The 17,652-nt window shown below is 41.9% G+C and overlaps 2 pseudogenes; both read left to right on the top strand.

Annotated features, from left to right (window-relative positions):
• The first annotated feature begins 3,795 nt into the window (after window positions 1-3,795).
• On the top strand, window positions 3,796-9,495 carry LOC113959938 (annotated as a pseudogene).
• An 83-nt stretch (window positions 9,496-9,578) lies between these two features.
• Window positions 9,579-10,704, top strand: LOC113959937 (annotated as a pseudogene).
• Window positions 10,705-17,652: the final 6,948 nt, after the last annotated feature.

Here is a 17,652-nt window from a genome sequence, read left to right as displayed (position 1 = left end):
GCTGCTGAAGGAGTAGCCTGAAGGATTAAGGTCTGCTGGGCATCTGCTCTTGAAGGTATTGGGGTCCACAAATGCTGGTCACTTTTGAAGAGCCATCTTAAAAAAAATCTCTCTTTCGAATTGTAATTGTATTGTGCATCACTTCTTTTTCTTGGGTTTTATTTCTCTCTCTGTGTCCTTTTCATTACTATTATTATTAATATTGTTGTTATTATCATTAGTATTATTAGTATAATTTGCTTTGTTTCAATTCTAAAACGGTTCTTATCTCAACCCATGAGTTTTACTTTTTTCCTCTATTCTCCTCCCCATCCCACTGGGGGAGGGGAGAGATTAAGCGAGTCGCTGCATGGTACTTGGTTGCCAGCTGGGGTTAAACCACCACAAGTCTCGATGGCAAGACTTATGAGGAGCAGCTGAGGTCACTTGGTTTGTTCAGCTTGGAGAAGAGAAGGTTGAGGGGTAACTTCATTGCAGTCTGCAACTTCCTCAAGAAGGGCAGCAGAGGGGGAGGTGCTGATCTCCTCTCTCTGGTGACCAGCAATAGGGCATGAGGAAATGGAATAAAACTGCATCAGGGGAAGTTCAGACTGGACATTAAAAAAAGGTTCTTCACTGAGAGGGAGGTTGGTCACTGAAACAGGTTCTCCAGGGAAGTGGTCATGGCATCAAACCTCTCAGAGTTCAAGTGCCTGGACACTGCTCTTAGTCATATGGCTTAGTTTTAGGTAGTTCTGCAAGGAGCAGGGAGTTGGTCTCAGTGATCCTTATAGGTCCCTTCCAAATCAAGATATTCTATGATGTGTAAACTTGTTCTAGACAAGTAAACCTTAGCAAACAACTATTTGCTCTTCTTCCCAGGGCTCATCATTCTCCCTAGATGCTATCAGTTCTCCACAGACTGTCGCCAACTGCTATGAGTGCAACTCACCTATTAGTTGTAACAGACTGCTCAGTGTTTCTAAACACCCTCTTTTCTCCATCACAAATCTGAACTCAACACTGGATTCATTCAGGTTTCTCTTTATTTAGGGATATAGAGAATAACAAACATCATACTGTACCAGAAAACTGTGGTGGGTTAACCTTGACTGGCTTTCAGGTGCCCACCAAGATGCTCTCTAACTCCCTTGCCTGAGCAGAGAAGAAGAAGAAAATAAGAAAATAAGCTCGTGGGTTGAGGCAAGGACAGAGAGGTCATTTACCAATTATTTTCACAGGCAAAACAAGCAACAGTCTTAGATATACCAAGACCTGTTCCCTCCTTTTACATTATGAATGTTATTACAGAGTTAAATTTGTCAAAAAGATATTTGGGGCAAGAAACTTCTGTGAACGTTGTGGATTGACCACGGCCAGTAGCCAAGCACCCACCCTGCCTTTTGCTCAGTCCCCTCTCCCAGGAAGGGGGAGAAAATAGAAGGAAGGTAAAAAAACTCAAGGATTGAGATAATGACTGTTTGATAGGGAAAGTAAAAGCTGCAGAGCAAGCAAAGCAAAGCAAGTGCTTCCCATCCCCAGGCAGGTGTTTAACCACTTCCTGGGAAGCAGGGCCTCAGCATGCATAATGGTTGCTTGGGAAGACAAACATCATAACCACAAATGTTCCTTCCTTCTTCCTTCTTTCCTTTAGATTTTATTGTTGAGAATGATGTCTTATGGTATGGAATATTCCTTTGGTCAGTTTGGGTCAACTGTTTTTGCTATGTTCTCTCCCAGCCTCTTGCCCACTCCCAGCCTACCCACTTGATGGTGGATGGGGGGGTGGAGAAGAGAGAGAGAGTGAAAGCACTGTTTTAACCACAAATGCAAAGCACAGTACCATATGGGCTGCTATGAAGAAAGTCAACTTCATAACTTCATCCTCGCCAAACCCAGTACAGTGAGTTTTGTCAGTCATTATGTAATCATGGCCACAGCTCCAAATATTGTCGTTGGTTCTGCTTGTCTCACAACTGTGCAGTTAACTTGGGAACTTGCCCCAAATGCAGGCTGTTGTGTAGGCTGGGCACTTAGGCCTTAGGCCTCAGGCATGTTCCAACTTGTCATGGTTTGAGAGCCTCAAAATCCAATTCCCTAGTCCAAACCCCCTCCCACATCTCAACCCAGTGTGAGATGGGTTTTCCAGACACCACACGAGACTCAAAATGGGGGAGAGGGAATATATATTACAATGACTGTACAAAATAAATACTACAATACATTATATGCAGCCTTAACTACCTCTACCATGACAAAATAGTATTTACAATGGATCAAATCTATTCTCCCCTCCAAATAAAAGTCCAGGAGGGAAGAAGGAAGAGATCCTTTCTACTTTCAGAGCAGCATCCTCTTCAGAGTAGCAGTCTATCTCTCTCTCTTCCATGCAGCAGCTGTAGCTGGATCTCTGCCAGTACACACGAGGGGATATCCAAACCCTCGTGGCCCTTCGTCTCCAAGCGAGAGTCTTCTCTTCCGTGGACTGCATAGCAGGGACAAAACTCGCTTTACCATGTCATATCATGGGGTGTAAGACCCCCATGAAGGTCCCTTCCTCAGGGGATTCACCCCTGAGTCAGAACATCTCGGGCAGTTTTCAGTTGAAGACCTTTGCCTCAGGAGTTCTATCAGAGCTTCTGTGCTCTGATCTCAGGCTGCTAGTTTAACTTGGCAGCAGCAGCGAGGGGGGCCAAGGTCACCCCCTCTGCATTCCTTCTTTGAGTTTTTCAACTCCTTTCTGCAGTGCTGTAACACTCTAAGACTCTTTCAAGTAAGAGTTCATCATCCTCCTCCTTTCTAGGAGGGGTCTCCAAGAAGTTTGGGGGGGTTTTGGTTTCAGTTCTTACCCAAACTTTGTCTCTGTGGAGCTTAGTTTTACTCTCTCTCAGCTACTGGCTCTCATCTCTCAGACAACTCTGTGTCTTCCTTGGTTGCGTGCTGTTTGCTGCTCCTTATCTCTTCTGGCTCTCTACCACTTTCTCCAGCCAGTGTTGTTTTTGCCGCCGCTTCTGCTGCTCATGGTGGAGGAAAAAAAACTTCCAACCTCTCAGTCACAGACCTCAGTCCAGTTAAACACTGTTTCCAAGTTTCTATGACCCCAACTGGGGGTTGGGAGGGTCGTGGCCCCCCAGAGGGGTTCCTGCCCCTTCTGCTCGTGGCTTTCACAACATGGCTACTTCTTCCACAACTACAACTACCTTTCTTCTCTTCCGGTCTGCTTGTGATACGTTTATATTTTGCAGAAGCGTTCATTGGGTAAAACCTCAAGGGTCACCACCCCCTGGGGTTTTACCATTTTATAACTTCAGGGGGAAAACTGTTTTCCCCCACCACAGTGCCCCCCCCCCCTCCCCCCCCTTTGGCCCCCCCCCCCCCCCCCATTCCAAACATGTTAGAGTTTGTTCAACAGACTTTTAAAAGGGGGACGGGGTGCATGTCTCTAAACCTCCTTTTACGTTTACTTATGTTTAATTACTTTCTATTCACATTTAAACTCTATCCCAGTCAAAACCAGTACATGTATAACAATAGTATTGCATTTTGTTTTGAAGCACTTCTCACAAATTCTTTTTAGAGATTATTCTTTATAGCACCAAATGTAATTTTCAAATGTTATCTCTAGGTACAGGTTAGTTGACAAAGTGAATTTGCTATGAGTGGTTTAGAAAGACATAGTTAAAGAACAATTAATATGTTATCATTAGGGGCTCCTTTAAAAAAAAAAACCCCAAAACCCCCCAAAAACCCAACCCCTGGAAAAAAACAGCGAAGCAAAAGATAGCACGGTTTATTCTCTACTTCCCATCAGCAGCGATGGCCAACTGTCGGGGTCAACAACAGGTCTGTCAGAAGGAAGTAAGAAGACGGAAGACAGGAAGTACAAAAACAGACTTCCTGGACTTTCTGCAAGTCACCGTGACTGCTTTAACCAGATCATCATGACTCGGTAAAAACTGTATCAGCATGACTGCTATTTGGTAGTCAATCCTAAAGTATGTGTACATGTTGTGTGAAGAGTATAAATGTCTGTAACCTGTTACAATAAACTGTCTCATCATTCCTGCTATTCTGTCCCTGCTTTGGAAGAAGATTGATTCTGTGTCACTTGTGAATCCGAAAAATAGACCCAAAAGACTGCTCAGAGACATTTTTTTATCTTTAAGCAGCAAGGTATTTGTTTATTCAATGCTGGGAGCAAGCCAGTTCGCGCTGGACAAACTTGCTCGACTTGCAAGTGCAAAACTAAGCCATTTTATACACTTTAGATACATGGTTCCATCATTTATTATACATATTAATAAGTAGGTTAGTCTCTGGGCGGAGTCTTTCCAGACATGCGCAGTCTTCTACTGTAGGGGTCTCCTCCTCAAACCTTCATCCCCCTGGTGGTGGCCATTGTTATAGGTTAGAAATCCAGGAAAATTTTTTCTTCCCCCTGCCCCCACTGTAGGAAAGACGGAGTTTGAATAAAGGGGGAAGGGAGTCAATTAGCCTTACAACAGATGGACCCATCAGAGGCTGGGGGGAGAGGGGAGGAGTTTTGGGAGGGGGTGACTGGGCTCTTCTCGGAAGGGGAGAGGTCAGACGGCTGAGTTCTCTCTCTTGGACGGAGACGGGGGTCTGTGTTCGGGCATTGGGAGAGAAGGTCTGGAGGTCTGTCTTTCTGGCTTCTCATCCTGGTCAGCCCTGACTGCTGACCTCAACTCGCCTGCGAACTGTCTTTTGACTCCAGCCCGGACCTGCTGCGTTTTCATTGGAGAGTCTCTGTGCTCACTGGGAGAAAAGGAGGAGCTTTGAAACACCATCATCTGAGAACAACAGTGAGTCCCGTGGGGGGTGGACTGCTTTTCCTCCTGCCCTTCTTCCACTGGGGGAAGGGTCTCTGTTTTCTTTTCAGCTTCTCCTGAGATCCAAGACCACCCCCCCAGACCCCCTTCTGCCAGAGTCCAACAGTGCCCCCTGCAGGTCAACACAGAGAACTCCAGGCTCTGCACCTCCAGTGATCCAACAGAGAAATATTCGTTCAGGTCTTTTTTTTTCTTTTGTCTGAAGGGGACTTTTTGGGTACAGGACTATTGCCTAGTTTTTTGTGTTCTGTTACTGTTCTTACCAACATACATATATCTTTTAATAAAGGGTTGTTATTTCTTCTGGTTTTTCCACACTTCCTCGATTAAAGCCCCTTAATTTTGAATTCACAATTGCTGAGAGAGAGGAGTTTGGTTTGTCTCATAACTCATCCACTTTAGCAAACTTTCCAGTCTCTTCAAACTGAGATAGTCATGGATGTCTTCCTCAATTTGACCTCTCCAATTAGGTGACCTGAATTCTTCAAGCTTGCAAAATTCTGGTTCTGGGCCTTCTAGATCTTATTCAAATGTCTAGTTTACCTAATTTATTACTGTGTGTGTACTACTTCTATTCTTTCTATAATAAGGCCTTTGGTCCAGTGAGCAGAACAGAACATGATATTAACCAGTGCTCCTAAAATGTTCTTCCAGCAAAACAGGTATTGAGGTTTCTTAGCAGGTCAAGATATCTCAGTTAACTCTTAGGTCTGGCTCCTGTTTCACTTGACCATCTCAACTTAATAGCGACATTTGGTGCAGCCGACGTGATTGCTGCGCCAAAGAAGATTTATCTCCGAGAGAGAGTTCGAAGGGATTTTTCTCCAAGAGAGAAAGGATTTGAAGATTCCTCTCCAAGAGAGAAGGGGTTTGCAATGATTTCTTTCCTAGAGAGAGAAGGAGCAGTAATTTCTCTCCTAGAGAGAGAGAGACTCGTGGGTTGACGCACAAGGGGGACAACGCCAGATGAAACTTTGAGAGCAGTGAGAGTTCTGCTAAAAGATCTGTATCTAAGACTTTATCGACCCCTCGTTAGGTAAGCTATCAGAGGGTGCCATCAGGAACAAAATTTTAACAATGGGACAACATAGAACTAAAACCGAAAATGTAGTTTTATCTACATGGAAAACCTTCCTTAATCATAGGAGTGTCAAGGTTAATGATTTTGAATTACGACGTGTGCTGTTATGGTGCTAAAAACAAGACTTTGAAACTACTACGTTAGTTGCATTTCATGTGTCTGCCTGACACTTGCTTGTGAGACTTTGAAAAATTTGGAAGAGTGCAGGGGGCAACAATCTATGCAATAATTCACATAAGAACCAAACTCTGAGATGCAGCTGCCCAAGAAGGTAAGCAGGTTGCCAGTGTATTGAAAATATAGTGAACTGTCCTTGAACCACAACTTCAAGTCAGAAAATGCAGAAAAATCTAATAATGCACTCCCAGAGGCAGAAAAGGAGGGACCCCTCCTCTCCATAGTCGCTGCTGCAGAAAAAACAACTTTTCCACCAGATGACTCTTCCGAGAAAATAACTAAGGAAAGAAATTCAAATCAAGATGTATAGGCGAATGGAGAGGGGCAGAAATAATCTAGAGAGTGAGGGCCGGGCGGAAAACAAGAGAGCAGAGCCTGTCCTTGTACGAACCATCGGCACCCACCTTCTTTTCTTGCTTCTTCACAACCTGAGTTACCTATTCTTTGTTCATGTACTAATTAGCTGTTTCAGTCTCACAATGTGTGTGGGGCAAAACACATAAGATATGCAACAGATTAAGTTTAATATAATGAAAACCTGAAGAAGATGATCCTTGCCGTATGGGAGCGGTGGGGGAGAAGAGAAGGGGGGGCAGGCTAGAAAACTACCTTCTCGTATGTTGAGGTACTGGAGCAGGTGCAGAGAAGGGCAACGAGGTTGGTGAAGGGACTTGAACACAAGTCCTATGAGGAGAGGCTGAGGGAGTTGGGGTTGTTCAGCCTGGAGAAGAGAAGGTTCAGGGGAGACCTCATCGCTCTCTACAACTACCTGAGAGGAGGTTGTAGGCAGGTGGGGGTTGGTCTCTTCTCCCAGGCAATCAACAGTAGGACAAGAGGGCATGGCCTTAAACTGTGCCAGGGGAGGTTTAGGTTAGATATTAGGAAGAAATTCTTTACAGAGAGGGTAATCAGACATTGGAATGGGCTGCCCAGGGAAGTGGTGGATTCTCTGTCCCTGGAGGTTTTTAAGATGAGGTTGGACATGGCACTTAGTGCCATGGTCTAGCAACTGTGGTGGTAGTGGATTAAGGGTTGGACTTGATCTCAGAGGTCCTTTCCAACCTGTCTGATTCTATGATTCTATGATTCTATGATTCTATTTGTTAATTCTCGTGTTAACTATATTATCTGTCCAGTGTGTCGTTGTGAACTCACAATGTTACCAATGTCACTGTGTGTGTGTATGTGTGTATATGGAGAAGCGAACAAAACTTTTGCTAAGAGAAAAAAGAAAAAGAAAGGTAAAAAACCCTCCCTTGCAAAATTCAACCTTACCAGGGAGAAAGATAAAGTGTATTTTACACAGTAGAGACAATTTGTTGCTTAACAACCAAGCAGGAGCCCAAACCTCCCCCAACTAAATCCACGAAAAGTTTAAAATACTATTTTCTCAGAAAGTTAGGGAGGGAGTAAAACTCCCCTGCTTTATAAAAACTGTAACTTTGCAACCTTCTGATTAGAGAAAGAAATTATCTTACAAATTCATAACATAGTCTTACTAACAGTTCTTTTGAAGTTGTTTATTTAAATAGCCAAAATTGTTTTAAGATACATGCATAAATGAAATAAAGAAGTAGAGTTTTTAAAGTTTCTTTTTAGTGACTACTGATAAGAAATTCCACAGTGTGTAGGGGGAGCAACTTTCCACCAGAGCAAAGCAAAGATCGTTCTAAGCACAGCTGCGCTGCCTTCCCTCTCCTTCACCCCCCGGGCAGACAGTTGTGTAAACACTCTTTCGTTGCTTCTGTGTTTTACAGACAAGTTTTCAGAGATTACTAAAAAAGCTTTAAAGTAGACTAATTTAATAAAATACCTAGTTCCAAGATATCTTACTTGACAAAGACAGTTTTTGCCAGAGAAAAAAGAAAAAATAGACTGTTTTAGCCTGAGGTTTCCACCTTTGTGGGGAAAGAGATGAGATCTAAAGAGAATTGCCTAACACACGGCCTATTAAGTTTAAACTGTTGCTTAGTAAGTGAATAAAGGAAATCAAAATCTTTTCTAGCTTTTATAACAACAAGTAAGAAAGAAAACCATATAAACTTAATTTTTCTATTCTCTTCTCCGTAAAGCATATACCAGAAAGACTGAGAGGTAAAAATTGTTCCTTAGTCAATTTTTTTTTTAATGCAAATTGTTGTTGAAAACGAGAAAACATTCTAAAAAACTCGAATGCTTTCAGAACTGTGAAGTTTTCTAAGAAAGAAAAAAAAAAGAGTATAAATGCTCTTTCACCCAAAGATATTTTGCTAGAAAAGATAACAGCACCAATAACAAATTCAAAAATAGAACACAACTAATTATTAATTACAACCTTGCATTGTTTTGTTTAAGTTTATTATATTTGAAAATTCAAAAGAGAAATTCTACCTTGCTCAGATTCTATAAAATACAAATATGCATAATTTTTAAAGATATCTAAAATTGTCTTAAACTGCATCTGTTCTAGTCTCTGTGCTAAACAACAGAGGTGTGTCCCTGTTATCGAGTAACAACCCTAGACCAAAGCTGCTGCTACTTTCCCAAGAAGTATCCCTAATCCCCTGGCATGCTCCTATAAGCAAGATCCTGGGTTAAAGCAACCTGAAGGCTGGATAACACTGCTTATATCTGAAGGGACATGATTGTTCTCCAATTTCATTTTTTTGCATCCAGAGAGACAGAACCCTGCCCTATAAATTACTGTGAATCCTTACATTAGAAATGGCAAATACGTTGCCTGTGTCTGACAATTTGATTAACTTTTATGACAACCAAAGTATGACTCCTCCAGAACTAAACATCAACAACTCATGTCCAACTAATCTTCCTAAAGTAAAAAAAGAACTCACAGACTCAGAAACAAGAGCGTTGATTAAAGAGAGACAAAAGAAAGACAACCACAACTTCAATGAACGAAGAAGAAGATTTAATATTAATAATAATTTAAAAGAACTGAACACTTTGATACCCAAATCAAATGACCCAAATATATGCTGGGATAAGGCAACGATCCTAAAAACCTCAGTGGATTACATCTCTAAACTGCAAAGAGACCTGCAATGCACAAAAGAGTTAGAAAACAACCTGAAGAAGTTAGAACATGCCAACAACCACCTGCTGCTCAGAATACAGAAACTTGAGATGCAAGCTCAAACATATGGACTGTCCCTTATTCCATCTACAAACCTTTACTCCCCTGATATGATCAACACAGTCATCAAACAGGAGCCTGTGCTGGACAACTACACCCAAAACATGATGCCACACCACGCAAACCTATCTGGCACCACCATCCTCGACCTCACTGACAGCACCATCACCTTCAGTGACAACCTTGGGAATGTAACTGAACCAACTGGCACTTACAGTGTTCCTGTGAAAATTAGATCCAGACTGGAAGATATCTGGATGGACGATAAATATTAGAAATACTGTTCAAATCCTAAGCTGTGTGTGACTTGATAATAGAAAAGTAAAAGAGATAAAAATATATTTTATCCAATCATACAAATGGACTCTTATCCATAGAGCCAACACAAAATGAAAACAACCCTAACCAAAGGGAAATAGAGGACTCCTTAAACATTTTTAGTTCAATATTACTAGATCACCCTTACTGTAAAAATCCTCTCGAAGAACCTTCACAAGAAAGCACAGGACTGAAATCAGGAACTCACAAGGGAGACAAAAGGGACAGTCAGAAAACTTCTTGAATAACTGATGAGCAATTAGCAACGTGGCTTTGTGAATTCCTAGATGAAGTTATAAAGAAATATGGCAGGTTAATACGACTCTGTGAAAAAGATGTCCTGGAGAGATTAAAAGAAGTCTTTAATGAAGATTTCTCCCATATAAAACCTTTTATCACCAGAGAAATAATGAAATATCAGGAAAAACATCCAAACCCCTCCACTTGCAATTTCCAGGTCTCCTATAATAAACACATGCTAGATATGGATGATTTAACTACACTGGAAGGCCAAAACTGGTTGAATGACCAAATAATTAACATGTATGGTGAACTCATAATGAATGCAGTCCCTGAAAAGGTTCATTTCTTTAACAGTTTTTTTCATGGACAGCTCGTAACCAAAGGATATAATGGGGTAAAACGATGGACTAAAAAGGTGGACTTATTCAAAAAGACACTCTTATTAATTCCTATTTACCTGGAAGTCCACTGATCCCTCATTACTGTGAACATCCCTAGTCGAACTATTTCATTTTATGATTTCCAAGGCATTCATTTTCAGTTTTGTGTGGAGAACATTCAACAGCATTTGTTGACTGAAGCAAAGGAGAAGAATCACCCCGAGTTCCTTCAGGGTTGGCAGACTGCTGTGACAAAGTGCATTCCACAACAGAAAAATGACAGTGATTGTGGAGTTTTTGTGCTCCAGTACTGCAAGTGCCTCGCCTTAGACCAGCCTTTTCAGTTCTCCCAAGAAGATATGCCCTGAGTAAGAAAAAGAATTTACAGGGAGCTGTGCGAACACCAGCTAATAGACTAATAAAATGCAGCCAACCTAATTTATCTAGTATTTCTGACAAGTTGCAGCTGGTGTTTGTGTACTTGAATTTCTGAAAACTTCCAAAAAGTTTGAGCAATTCTCAGCTGAGTGGTGTGAACACTGTCGTTACCTCAATTTTTTGATAAGTTCTTTAACTGGCAGAACATAACAAAACTGCCATAGAATATTCCTACTGTCAGTTTGGTTCTCTTATGTTCTCAGCATGCATATAAGCAAAGCATGCAACTAAAGCCATAAAACTGTTGATTTAGTGCACCTTTGAGATGTAGCTAAAAATGACAAATACAGGTGAATTTGTCTGAAAGCATAAGGATGCATGGTGTGTTTTCTGATGCAATAATACTTTGATTGATAACAGATAATAATCATAACAATAGAATTTAAGTTATGAGGCAACTTAAGTGCATTTCAGTTAGAAATTAAAAGTAACAGGCATTACTTTCTTATGTTCTTTTAACTCAAATAACATTGTTTTTACAAATATGCAAAAGTTTCTAACTCATTCATAGAACAAGTTATTATCAAGAAAGCATTTTACACATCAAATGAACATTTTTTAAATACAAAAAAAAAAAGGGGGAAAGAGACTATGTATGTGCATAAACAGATGTTAACTCAGAATAGATCTCATTTAAGTTTGTTAGGTCTTATATTTCTTATATTCCTTCCTCTTCAAACCAGGTACAGTCGTTAAATGTGACTACCAAAAATGACGAACTGGAAAGTACATAGCAAATAACTACCTGAAATGTAAAATGTGTAATTGAAGTGTGGAAGTATAATGGGAATTCCGGTTGTGTGTGAGTGAAGAATGACTGAGGTGACCACCAATGAATGACTGGAAAAAGATTGTATGAGAAAGAGAGACTGTATAGATATATATGTGTGCAAACTTAAAAATACTTTATATTAGAGTGTTAAGATTTTAAGGGAATGTGTTACATAAATCTGTCAGACTATAGCGAGTCCTTATTTTAGATGATAGATGAACTCTAATTTTTTCTTGATGAAGTGTTGTTGTCCATTCTTATTGTGGGATGCTGCATTTCTTCTTAGCTTTGAATCAGGGATTGTCAATACTGATGCCTTGCTTGGTCAACCTGTTGCAAAGGGCCCTAAAGCAGACTGTCAAGGTCATCTTTGTGGCATAAATACAAAAAAAAAGGGGGAATTGTCAGAGTCAACAACAGGTCTGTCAGAAGGAAGTAAGAAGATGGAAGACAGGAAGTACAAAAACAGACTTCCTGGACTTTTTGCAAGTCACTGTGACTTTGCTTTAACCAGATCATCATGACTCGGCAAAAGCTGTATCAGCATGACTTTGCTATTTGTCAACCAATCCTAAAGTATGTGTACATGTTGTGTGAAGAGTATAAATGTCTGTAACCTGTTACAATAAACTCTCTCATCATTCCTGCTATTCTGTCCCTGCTTTGCAAGAAGATCGATTCTGTGTTGCTTGGCCATCTCAACTTAACAGCGACAGCCAACCACTTCCGAGAAGCAGGGCTTCAGCACGCGTAGCAGTTCCTTGCCTTAGCTTTTATATCTGAGCTAACGTCATATGGTATGGAAGATCCCTTTGGTCAGTTTGGGTCAGCTGGTCTATTTGGATCCCCTCCCAGGATCTTGTTCTCGATTGAGGAAGGAATGTTACAGTGCTGATGCTGTGCTCAGCAGTAGCCAAAACACCATTGTGTTATCAATGCCCTTCTAGCTACCAATGCAAAGCACAGCACTGTGAGGGCTGCTATGAGGAAATGAACTCCAACTCAGCCAGACCCAATACAGCACTTTATAAAGGACTCACTCTAACAGTTTACGGAATAACACTCTTTATTAATACAAATTGTGACCGGTTAATAAGGTTCGTGTTTGTCGGTGATAGGGTCTAGCTTCTAGCTGCAAAAATGTATTTAAAGCAATCTAATAATACTATAAAGCAAGCACAAGCACAAACTCTAACCCAAAGCAATCTACTAATATATTATGGAGTAAAAGCGAGGTCTAGTCTTTAAAAGCAGTAGTCAGCACACATTAAACTATTAGTTTCTCACCTAAGGCACCCCTGTGGGGGGAGAGAAGACAGGTTCAACCTGTCAGCCAATCCCAGCAGTTTTGGTGGAAATCTTCCTCTGACTTTTCTCCATTTCCAACTTCCTTTTATACTATTTCTTTAGATTCAGGTGGAGTTTGAGTGAATCTAGGCATAAGTACTTAATTGGGTAGTTGTCCTTGACATCTATTTTTCTTGGTGGACAGATATGGCACAAAGTGTCACCATGTTCTACGTCCTGTAGGATGTTTGTGGAGGGAGGTCGCACTGCCTTCACATCGCTCCCCTCTCCAGTGCATCCGTCATACAGGTTCTTATCAATGTTTGGGGAACCTTTGTGGGGCATCATGACCATGTTTCATGCAAGAAGCAGCATCTGGGTCTCCTCTGTAATTCTTATTCTCCTTTAACTTTTAACCCTATCTATTATTCTGCACCTGTGTTCTGGTTAGCTTTTGGCAACCAGTCACGTAGCAATGACTGCCTCTTGCTCAGCTTGTAGTTAGGCAATGTGGAGTCAGATGGGGAAAGTGTTGAGGAGATTTGGGTGAGAACTGGTATTGAGGGTGGATATGTTGGTGTTGCTATGATTGAAGAAAGTAAAGGCACAAGTGCAAAGGAAACCAGGCCCTCCTAGTTCTACTGCTCATGGAACAACTTGTTGTGAATAGCATAGTGTGGTGGGAAATGTTTGCATGTGTGTTGGGGAACATGCTGTGCAATATGTGCTTAAAAGCAATTTTTTTTTCAGGTCACTGGAACAAAGACTTAATTGCTGACTTGTGAAAGATTATTTAGTTCATAAATTAAACTGATTTTATTTTTTCACTTTTATGTATTGCTGTGGTTTAATCCCAGCCAGCAACTAAGGACCACACACTAAGGATTCAGGATCTACAGAGTTTTTGTTTTCTTTTTCCAATGGTTGATCATGGTAACTGCTGAAAACATATACCTGTTTTCTAATGCAAATTGGCATTGGATTCGAGCCCTAACTCCTGTTATACCTTTATCTGCTAACTAGAGCCTTTTAATACTTGTTTTCACTTTGTGAAGGTGCTGACATATCACAGTTGACCTCCCAGTCATCTTTTTTTTTGATAACTAAACAGATGGTTCTCTCTGTCTCTCTGAGTCATTTTTGAGTTCCTGAATTTTATTTTGAACTTTTTTCCTTCTGTGCTTTTGTTTATTTTGTTGCTTAAAATCGAAGAAATAATTCTCTGGACAGTGTTAGTATAGAAAGGTAAAAAAGCTCTTTAATAAGATATCTTAGGTGCACAAAGATGGCATATGCACTTCCCCCCCCCCCCCAGGTTTTACAAATTTATAGTATCATCTAATTATAATATCTAACTATTATCTCATGGGGATACACCCAGCCCAAAAATTGTCTGTCCCCCAGGTCATCCCACAGGCACACCTCCCAGAATTGGGTTGGTGGTCCCAAGACCCCATATCTTCCTCCCACGAGAGTCTTCGTCAACTATCTCTGTCCTTCTTGGACCATTTTCAAGGATTCTGGGCCTTCTCTGATAGTTTTGACTCCCTCATATCAAGCAATGTGCCTGTAGTGTCTTATTCTAAGAATACTTTATACAGATAAAATGTTCTTTACCTTGCTACAATCTTTGTCCATTGGAATTCTTGACAAGAAATATTAAACAACATTTCAGGAATCTAATACAAAGGTACTTAGCTAAAGTGCTACTAAAAGTGTTAGAAGAGTTATACTAAAATCTGTATCATCATCACGGCTAGGCTTCGCAAACGAAGATTTGGGGAGGGCTCTACCCACGTTTGTTGCAAGCGGGTTGGTGGCTAAAAAGACCAATACGAGATAGGCATGTCCGGTTGCAAAAGGCACAACAGAAAGACTCCTTAGGTGGTATATTCTGCAAGGCACGATTCTTTCTGCGTTGCCTTTTCTCCTCAAGGGTGATCCTGCGTACTTTCTCAAAAACATCAACAGTGTTATAGATGGTGTGTCTCCAGACCTCCCGATTTGAGGCCAGAGTAGACCAGTTATGGTGATCAATATGACCAAGGCTGAGATGTTGTTTCAGGGAGTCCTTGTATCTTTTCTTCGGGGCTCCTCTCTTGCGGCAGCCAGTGGTAAGTTCACCATAAAGCATGATCTTAGGGAGGCGGTGGTCCTTCATCCTGGAGACGTGCCCTGCCCATTGCAACTGTGTTCTCATCAGCATGGCCTCTACGCTTGTGGCTGCTGCTTGTTCAAGAACAGATGTATTGGTCACATAATCTGACCAGTGGATGTTTAAGATTGTACGGAGACACTGTTGATGGAAGCGTTCTAGGAGACGCAGGTGGTGGCGGTAGGTGACCCATGATTCGGAGCCATACAAGAGAGTAGACAGCACTATGGTTCTGTAAACACTGATCTTGGTACTTTTCTTCAAGTGTTTATTACGCCATACTCTTTTGTGGAGTTTTCCGAAAGCACTGTATGCCTTTGCCAACCTGTCAATCTTACCATCCGAGGAGATGAGGTTGCCTAGGTAATTAAACTACTGGACTGATTTGAGCTCTGATTGGCCAATGGTGATGTGGGGATGATGGAAGACTTCCTGAGGTGCAGGTTGATGGAGAACCTCTGTCTTCTTTAAGCTGACTTCCAACCCAAAGAGCTCAGCAGCATCTGCAAAGTAGGATGTTAAACGCTGCAGAGTTGCTTCTGTGTGGGCGACAAGGGCAGCATCATCAGCATAAAGCAGTTCCCGGACAAGATGGTTTAGGGTCTTGGTGTGGGCCTTCAGATGCCTTAGATTGAATAGGTTTCCATCAGTACGGTATCGAATGTAGATACCGTCCTGATCATCAAGGTCTGCTGTGGCCCTTTGGAGCATCATGCTAAAAAAGATTGTGAATAAGGTAGGAGTGAGAACGCAGCCTTGTTTCACACCATTCTTAATTAAAAAGGGCTCAGAAAGTGTGTTGCCATACCTGACTTGGTCATGCTGATCCTCATGAAGTGAGATGATCATTTTAAGGAACTTGGGGGGACAACCTAAACGTTCCAAAATCTACCACAGACCTCTTCTGCTCACAGTATCGAAAACCTTGGTGAGGTTGACAAAGGTTACATAAAGACCTTTGTTCTGTTCCCTACACTTCTCTTGCAGTTGTCTGAGAACAAATACCATGTCTGTGGTGCTTCTGTTGGCTCTGAAACCACACTGACTTTCAGGTAGGATCCCTTCTGCTATAGTGGGTATTAGTCTGTTCAAGAGTATTCTTGCCAGGTTTTTGCCAACAATGGAGAGCAGAGTAATACCACGGTAGTTTGAGCAGTCAGATTTAATACCTTTCTTCTTATACATAGTGATGATGACTGCATCTCGAAGGTCTGATAGTAGTTCACCGAGTTCCCAACAGCGCACCACAAACTCGTGAAATTTGGTGTGTAGTGCAAGGCCCCCATGTTTCCAGACTTCGGGTGGAATTCCATCAACCCCCGCTGCCTTGCCAATTTTTACCTGCTGTATGGTCTTGAGGGTTTCTCCTAAAGTGGGGGCAGTATCCAATTCATACTTTACTGGTTGTTGTGTGATGGACTGAATTGCTGAGTCTTGGACCACACGGTTGGTACTGAAAAGAGTCTGAAAGTGTTCAGACCATCGATTCAGAATGGAGGTTTTATCTGTTAGAAGCATTTGCCCATCAGCGTTGAGTAGAGGGCTTTGTACCTGGTATGTGGGCCCGTATGCTGTTTTCAAGGCCTCATAGAAACCTTTGTGATCACCCGTATCTGTGCATAATTGAGTTTTTACAGCTAGATCAATCCACCACTTGTTCTGGATGTCACGGAGTTTCTGTTGGAGCTTGCTGCATGCGAGACGAACGGCTGTTTTTCTTGCGTGACAAGATGGCAGTGCAAGGTGTGCTTGGTGTGTGGTTCTCTTCTTCCTCAACAAGTCCTGGATTTCTTGATTGTTTTCGTCAAACCAGTCCTTGTTCTTCTTGAGGGAGAACCCTAAGGATTCTTCGGAGGATTGCAGGATGCTGGTTTTAATATGCTGCCAGATTGTTTCAGGAGAGGAATCTGCACAATCTGTGGAATGGTTTTCAAGCCTAGTTTGAAGGTTTACCTGGAATCTCTCTCTTACTGTGGTTGATTGGAGATTGTTAACTTGGAGTCTTCTCCTTGGGATGTTGCCCATTTTAGGTTTGAATTTAAGATTGAAGTTGAGTTTGCAGCACACAAGTCGATGGTCTTTTTGGCATTCTGCGCTGGGCATCACGCGGGTATGGAGGACATCGCGGACATCTCTCCGTCGCACCAAGACATAATCAATGAAGTGCCAATGCTTAGATCTGGGGTGCATCCAGGTTGTCTTCAGACTATCTTTCTACTGAAAGATAGTATGAGTGATGGTGAGCTGTTGTTCTGCACAGAATTCTAGCAGGAGTCGACCATTATCATTGCAGTTTCCAACACCATGCTTGCCTAATATTCCTTTCCAGGCATCAAAACTCTTACCTACTCTGGCGTTGAAATCACCAAGGATAATGATCTTATCATCTGCAGGCACCTTTTGGGTAAGGTGGTGCAGGTCAGCGTAAAATTTATCCTGTTCGGCAGGGTCAGCTTGGAGAGTTGGGGCATATATACTAAAGAGGACGACGTGTTGGTTGTTGTGGAGTGGAAGGCATAGGGAGATAATGCGGTCAGAGTGACCTGTTGGCAGATTTTCGAGTTTGGGAAGAATAGAGTTTTTGATCATGAAGCTGACACCTGAGAGATGTTTTTCAGTTCTGGGCTTACCTGACCAAAAGAGTGTGTAACCGGCATCATGTTCTCTGAGGCTTCCTTCCTCGTGAAGGCGAACTGTAGCAGCGCGGCCCTTGTATGACAAGGAATGAAGATGCTCCTGGTGCGGTGATGTGGTCAAAGAGACTTTATTTCAAACTCGGCGCGGTTTTATTCCTTAACACCATGTGACTTCTCTAACCAACCAGGTTACCTATGTCGGG

The sequence above is a fragment of the Corapipo altera genome, unplaced genomic scaffold, assembly GCF_003945725.1.
Source record: "Corapipo altera isolate COAL_440 unplaced genomic scaffold, ASM394572v1 60796, whole genome shotgun sequence".
NCBI lineage: Eukaryota > Metazoa > Chordata > Aves > Passeriformes > Pipridae > Corapipo > Corapipo altera.
Note: the sequence above shows the minus strand (reverse complement) of the source record. Positions and strands in the feature narration are given on the sequence as shown.